The sequence below is a fragment of the Chrysochloris asiatica genome, unplaced genomic scaffold, assembly GCF_000296735.1.
Source record: "Chrysochloris asiatica unplaced genomic scaffold, ChrAsi1.0 scaffold00065, whole genome shotgun sequence".
In the NCBI taxonomy this organism is placed as follows: Eukaryota; Metazoa; Chordata; class Mammalia; order Afrosoricida; family Chrysochloridae; genus Chrysochloris; species Chrysochloris asiatica.
In genome coordinates, this window is record NW_006408583.1 from 4,281,739 (window position 1) to 4,288,903 (window position 7,165).

The 7,165-nt window shown below is 38.4% G+C and overlaps 1 pseudogene; it reads left to right on the forward strand.

The window, feature by feature from the left end:
* Nucleotides 1–750: 750 nt before the first annotated feature.
* Nucleotides 751–7,165, forward strand: part of LOC102819023 — a 75,332-nt pseudogene continuing 68,917 nt past the window's right edge.

Here is a 7,165-nt window from a genome sequence, read left to right on the forward strand (position 1 = left end):
CAATCCGCCATCTTGTTTGTTCTCCTGAAACCCAGATTTTTTAACATAAAAATTCTATATTTAAAATGTTGACAACTTTAAAAATTACTGATTAAACAAAACATCTAATTCCTGTGCATGATGTGGGACTCTGATCATCATAGGGCTTTTTCACTCCTTTGACCCTGTAAACACACAGCTTATTCAGATAATGTCACTTTTGTAAACCTACCTCACTGGTCCCACTTGAATGCCTTTATTCCGGTGTTCCCCAGTTCCACCTCAAATGCCTTTGGTCCTTTACTTGTGAGTGAAGACATAGTCACCTTTTGTTACTCAGCTCAATGGCCTTTCCTCAAGACATAAACAATACAAACTGAACTTTAATTAATAACTTCCCTACTATACCTGTAATATTTTTGCTCTTGCTAATTTATCTGTTTCCTCCTTAAAGACTCCACACATTTCAAAGGCAGGAAAAGTATTTTATCAATGTCTGTCTTCCTAGTACCTAACGCAGTGTCTAAGGAGCCCTGGTGATGCTGTGGGTTAGACATTGGTTTACTTACCGCAGGATTGACAGTTCAAACCCACAGGAAAAAGATGAGGCTGTTTGCTTCCATAAAGATTTACAGTCTCAGAAATCCATGCTACATCAAGAAAACTAATTGATTATTCCTCTAAAAACAATCTAGGTAGAGTATATGTGCACTCAGATTTACTTTTGTTCTTGAACAAAAACAAAGGAGATTACTATGCCATCTGGCAAAAATGCTCAAGGTAGAATTTCCTGCAGACTTTTATTTACTACAGGAAAAAGAAAAATTCCACCCAACTGTAAGATCATTTTCTATGATTTATTTGTAGTTCTTTCTCTGGAGTAGGAGTGTTCACTAGGAGCAGAGTCCAGCATGTTCACCAGGTAAATGAGATCTCAAGATTATAATCTTTATCCCAGCATGCACTAGAGAGCTGATTGCTCCTGGGAGCCAGCTGTGTTAACTCTCCCTAAGTCAAGTTAGAGCCAAGACTAGTTTATCAGGAATGATACTAAGAGTGCTTGTCCTTATTTTCCCAGGTATTATTAATATAATAGTGTAGCACTATAGAATAAGCACTGGACTGCTAACTGCAAGGTTGGCACTTCAAACCCATTAGCTGCTCCTGGGAAATGACTTGACAGCACTGAAAGCAACAACTTCATACTATTATCTCCATTTTACTTTGTTGGAATCTTGGTGTGGTGCTGCAGATAAACACCAAACTGCTAACCACAAGGTCGGTGGTTCAAACCCACCTGCCGCTACTTGGAAATGCTATATAGGGTTGTTATGAGTTGGAACCAACTTGATGGCACTTAGCAATAACAACTTCATAAGATGATCTGAGGATTGAACTAGAGAAAAAAAAAGAAAATCACTTAGAATAGTGCTTGGTATAAGTACTTGTTGTTGTTGTTAAGTGCCGTGGAGTCAGTTCCTACTCATAGCGACCCTGTACAGGATTTCCGAGGCTGTAAATCTTTACGGGAGCAGAAAGCCTCATCTTTATCTCATGGAATCGAACTGCTGACCTGAGGTTCGCAGCCCAATTCATAACTACTATGCTACCAGAGCAGCACTTATTACTATGTTTAATTTTAAGGAGAACTGGTAACTCTGAAACATTGTCAGTTCAAGCCCACCAGCTGTCCCTTGGGATAAAGATGAGGCTATCTGCTTCAATAAAGATGTATAGTCCTGGAAACTTTACGGAGCAGTTCAGCTCTGGCCTATATAGGGTTAGTTACTGTGAATGGGAATCAACTTGATGGTTGTGGCTTTTTTGTTTCAAAATCTTCAATTTTGAATTAATAATGTTAAAAAAATTTGATTCCCTTTTAATCTTAGGTCAAATTCCACATTCAGATATGTGTTGCTTAACATCCATGATATGTCCTGTGAAATAGGATATTATGGGATTTGGATGATGTGCAAACACTACATTATCTACTTTGCAAACACACATGCCTAAATCTAAAGTAATAGCGTTACTCATTTTCCACCTTCATGTTGCTGAATAACCTTTTGTTTCACTTCTAGATCAATATTGCTGCCTTGCCTCTTGTTTCTGCTATCACTTGTACTGGTTTTGTTGCATTTGGGAGTCATGAAGTACTTCAAAAGAAATTCAACAGTGATAACATTCAAGAGACCCTAGGTACACAAGACTGGATGCTGCTGCCTACAAGTCAAAGTACAAACTGTTCCACTGCAAACTTTTTAGACAGAAAATAAAAGTATAGTACATACATAAGTTAGTGATATATTTATAACTAGGAACATTTATTATGACTATCAAGACACCTAATATTAAATGTTATTGTACCTTTATGTAATGTACCATTACATAAAGTTAAGTGCCAAGTCGGTTTCAATTCATTGTTTTTGTTGTTGTTAGTTGCCATCCAGTCGGTACCAACGCACAGCAACCCTCTGCACAAAAAAGAATGAAACATGCCTGGTTCTGCAACAACTTCACAATTGTACTATACCTGAGCCTGGTGCTACCTCCATTGTGCCAATCCATCTTGTTGTGGGTCTTCCTCTTTTTCTTCTATCCTCCACTTTACCAACTTGATATCCTTCAGCAGAGACTGGTCCCTCCTGATAATATGTCCAAAGTATAAGAGATGAAGACTGGCCATCCTGGCTTCCAAGGAACTCTCTGGCTGTACTTCTTCCAATACAGATCTGTTTGTTCTTCAGGCAGTTCATGGTACTTTTAATATTCTCCTCCAATATCATAGCTCAAATGCATCAATTCATCCTTACTTACTGTGCAACTTTCATATGTATATGAGGTTATTGAAAACACCATGACTTGTATCAGGAGCACCATAGTCCTCAAACTAACGTCTTTGCTCTTTAACACTTTAGAGGTCTTGTGCAGCAGATTTGCCTAATGTAATGCATCCTTTGTTCTCTTGACTGTTGCTTCCATGAGTGTTGATGATTGACTCAAGCAAAATGAAGTCTTTGAAAACTTCAATCTTTTCTTCATTGATATGGATGTTGTTTTTTGGTCCAGTGGTGAGGATTTTTGTTTTCCTTATTTTGAGATGCAATCCATATTGAAGGTTGTGGTCTTTGATCTTTATCAGTAAGTATCTTAAGCCCTTTTTGTTTCAACAAGCAAGGTGGTATCATCTGCATATGGCAGATTTTTAATGAGTCTTCCTTTGCCAATCCCAATGCCACATTTTTTTTTTTCTTTATATAATCCAGTTTCTTGGATTATTTGCTCAGCATACAGACTGAATATGTATGGTGACAGAATACAACCCAGACACACACCTTTCCTAATTTAAAAAAATTCCCTGTTCCCTTGTTCTATTCAAACTACTGCCTCGTGGTCAATGTACAGGCTCCTCATGAGCCCAACTAAGTGTTCCGACTCATAGTAACCCTGTACGGAGTTTCTGAGGAGCAGCTGATGGGTTTCAACAGCAGACCTTGTGGTTCACAGTCTAATGATGATCCTACAGTGCCACACCAGGAGTCCATTGTTGTTGTTGTTAAGTGCCGTTGAGCAGGTTACGACTCATAGTGACCCTGTATAGAGTTTCCAAGGAGCAGCTAGTGAGCTTGAACTGGCCAACCTTGAGCCTGAGAGCATTAACGTGCAGCACCACATCAGGAGTCCATTGCTGTTGTTGTTAAGTGCCGTCAAGTGGGTTCTGACCCATAGTGATCCTGTATATGGTTTCCGAGGAGCAGTTGGTGAGCTTGAACCACTGACCTTGAAATTCAAATGGTTTTGCAGTCTGGCACATTAATCCACAGTGCCACACCAGAAGTCCATTATATATCATTAATTGCATTGTGTACAAATGCAATGCCATTGCTTTGTATACAAGAGACAAAGATATGCGTGTTGTGTGTGGGAAGCTGTTGTGCTCACATGTTGTTAAGTGCTGTCCAGTCACTCATAGTAACCCTGTATAGTGTTTCCAAGGAGCAGTTGGTGGGTTTGAACCACCGACCTTGTGGTTAGCAGTCTAGTGCTTACCCTACCTACAGTGCCACACCAGGACTCCATTATGTTCACTAAATATGGTTGTGGCTATTACTTTCCATTCTCAACTCAACCTCAAGGTCGGTTTGAATCGAGAGGTAGGTGGTTCAATCTCATTAGCCACTCTTTGGAAATCCTAGTCAGGGTTGTTATGAGTGGAAACTGACTCAACTGCACTTGAACCACAGCAACAACATTATAACCTTTGTTGTTGTTAATTGCCATTGAGTTGGTACCGACTCATAGCGACCCTGTGCGCAACAGAATGAATCACTGTCCGGTACTGCACCAATCTCACCATCATTACTATGCCTGAGCCCATCACTGCTGCCACTGTGCCAATCCATCATGTTGGGAATCTTCGTCTTTTTCTCTGACCCTCTGCTTTACCAAACAGGATGTCCTTCTCTATGTAGTGACTGGTCCCTCCTGATTAGAACCTTATGGGATGTATCTATGACCATTCGTTCCCTGAAGTGGCATTGTTACGTGGCACTGACTACATTTTTATGGAGTATAATCTGTGTGCCATGCGATTTTAAATAGATTTTTTTTTACTTATTTCATAAATTTTTTCCCCATACGACTACATAAGCATTATTTATAATCTCTTTGTCAAATTGTTGTATCATCATTTACTACCTTAGTACAAAATGGGTACACATTTTTCACAGTACAGTGAAAACTGTGAGAGCCAGAACTCAATGTGTCTGCTTTGTTTTTCCTGTTCTTCTAAGTTTTCTTTCTTTGACAGGGTGCTTACCATGATTCTATCATCCTCTATTGAAAATCCTACCTCATAAACACTCAGTTTTCCTTCCCGCCTTAAACCGGTTTCAGTTTTCACAGGGTTCACTGGATAACAACCATTCCTTTGTAATATGTACAAGCTGTTTCCAATATTGTTTTGCAGTTACGAATAATACCATAATGAACATCTTGGAGCATTTTGTATTCACTCAGTGGATTTTTAACTTGGGAAATGGAATTACTAAATACAAAGTTAGGATCTTTAAGAAAAAATGCCATTTCAAATATGACTTTTCAAAGTGATTGTCTGAAGTTACAATGTCACAAGTATTGTGTAAATATTTTAAGTCACATACTATCATTTTGGTCATATTTAAATATGAGTTTGGCTCATTTGATAGGTTAAAAACTGTGGTTTTCGTTTTTGCTATTTTTATAGTTATTTCCTTTATAATTTATATCTCTTCTTTGTAGACTCTGTTCATTTCTTTGGGCCAGTTAACTTTTGATAGTAGTATTTTTCCCCTCTAAATTTGAATTTTGTGATTTTATACATTTCGTATGCACTTGAGTATTTTCCTTTGAATCTTTTCTATTGCATCTGTGTTGCATTCAGCTAGGGTGATCTTGCTTTTGTTTTTGTCTTTTCATTCTTCATTCTTAACTTTGTAGTTTATTTTGATAGGCACTATAAGAGCTCTGGTAGCGTAGTGGTTACGAATTGGGCTGCGAATCTTAAGGTCAGCGGTTCGAAACTACCAACCATTCCGCGGGAGAAAGATGAGGCTTTCTACTCCCGTAAGGATTTACACCCTCAGAAACTCTGTACAGGGTTGCTATGGGTCGGAACCGACTCGATGGCACTTAACAACAACAACAAATAAGACATATTATTTTAAAATTTATTTTTAGAAATTATACTTGGTTTATATTTGAGCAAACATTTGTTTTATTGAGATGTTATGTTAAGTACCATTGAGTCAGTTCTGACCCAAAGCGAGGAGCAGCTGGTGAGCTTGAACTGCTGACCTTGAACTTCAAAGCCACTTTGCAGTCTAGCGCATTAACCCACAACACCACAAAAATAAAAGATATATAACAAGATGCTACTTAAGACACAACAAGTTGTTGTTAAGTGTGATCGTAGCAACCCTGTATAGAGGTTCTGAGAAGCTGCTGGTGAGTTTAAACCATCAACCTTGTGGTTCAAACTGACTTTGAGGTGGAGTGCTTATCCTACAAGAGGAGCCTCTGCTTCCCACATTGTGTTAGAGCAACCTGATTCCAAACAATGAACAAACCCTAAAGAATGGGGGCAGCTGTGCTCCAGATAGAGCAAAAGGTGTAGAACTAAAGAAAATGTGGGGTCTCATTGTCCCCATGGGGTAGTAGATCTGATTTATCACTTCTTTTCATGAAATTAATCTTAAGCATACACACTATTCAAGCTTTTGAATTAAGGGGCTTAATGTGCTTGGAGTAAGCTAAAAATATTGATTTCTTAATGTAATACTTAAACACATATATTACTACATCAATTCCTGGCAGACACTATTTTAATTTAATTATTTTAAACAGTTAAAAAAATCAAAAGTGCTATTTGTAGTTAGAAAAGTGAGTGCACTTAGCAATACTTCCATCCTGGTAAGATTACAAATGCAGAAATTCTAATAAAATAGTCTGCCTTAATTGGTTGTTTCACTTTTGACACAGCAAAACTGTGTCTTTGCCATTTTAAGAAGTTTATTTCAATACATCAAACATGTATTAGGCACCTACTGTTTACCAGGTTCTGTTTACCAGGTTCTCTCCTAGGTACTGGAGGGAAAAGAAAAGGTTTCTGCCGGGGCAACTGTAAGCCTGGTTGTAGACAGGAAGATAGATAGATAATCACAGTATAATTTGATGAGTCCTAAGATTCAGTCCGATGATTTCCACATTCCATTGGGTCACCTCTCTTTGGAATGGGCACAAATATGGATCTCTTCCAATCAGTTGTCTTCCAAATTTCTTGGCATAGATGAGTGAGTGCCTCCTAACTTTCTTGAAAGATTTCAATTTTTATTCCATCAATTCCTGGAGCCTTGTTCTTTGCCAATTCCTTCAATGCACCTTGGACTTCTTACTTCAGTATCATTGGCTCTGGATCATATGCTACCTCTTGAAATGGGACAGTATCTTTGATATTCCATGCAAGTAAAGTTTTACTAAAGGCAATACAGAAACGGCTGCAAGCATACATTGACAGAGAGCTTCCAGAGGTTCAAGCTGGATTCAGAAGAGGACATTGAAAGAAGGATATCACTGCTGATGTCCGATGGATCTTGGCTGAAAGCAGAGAATATCAGAAAGATGTTTACCTGTGCTTTATTGACTACAC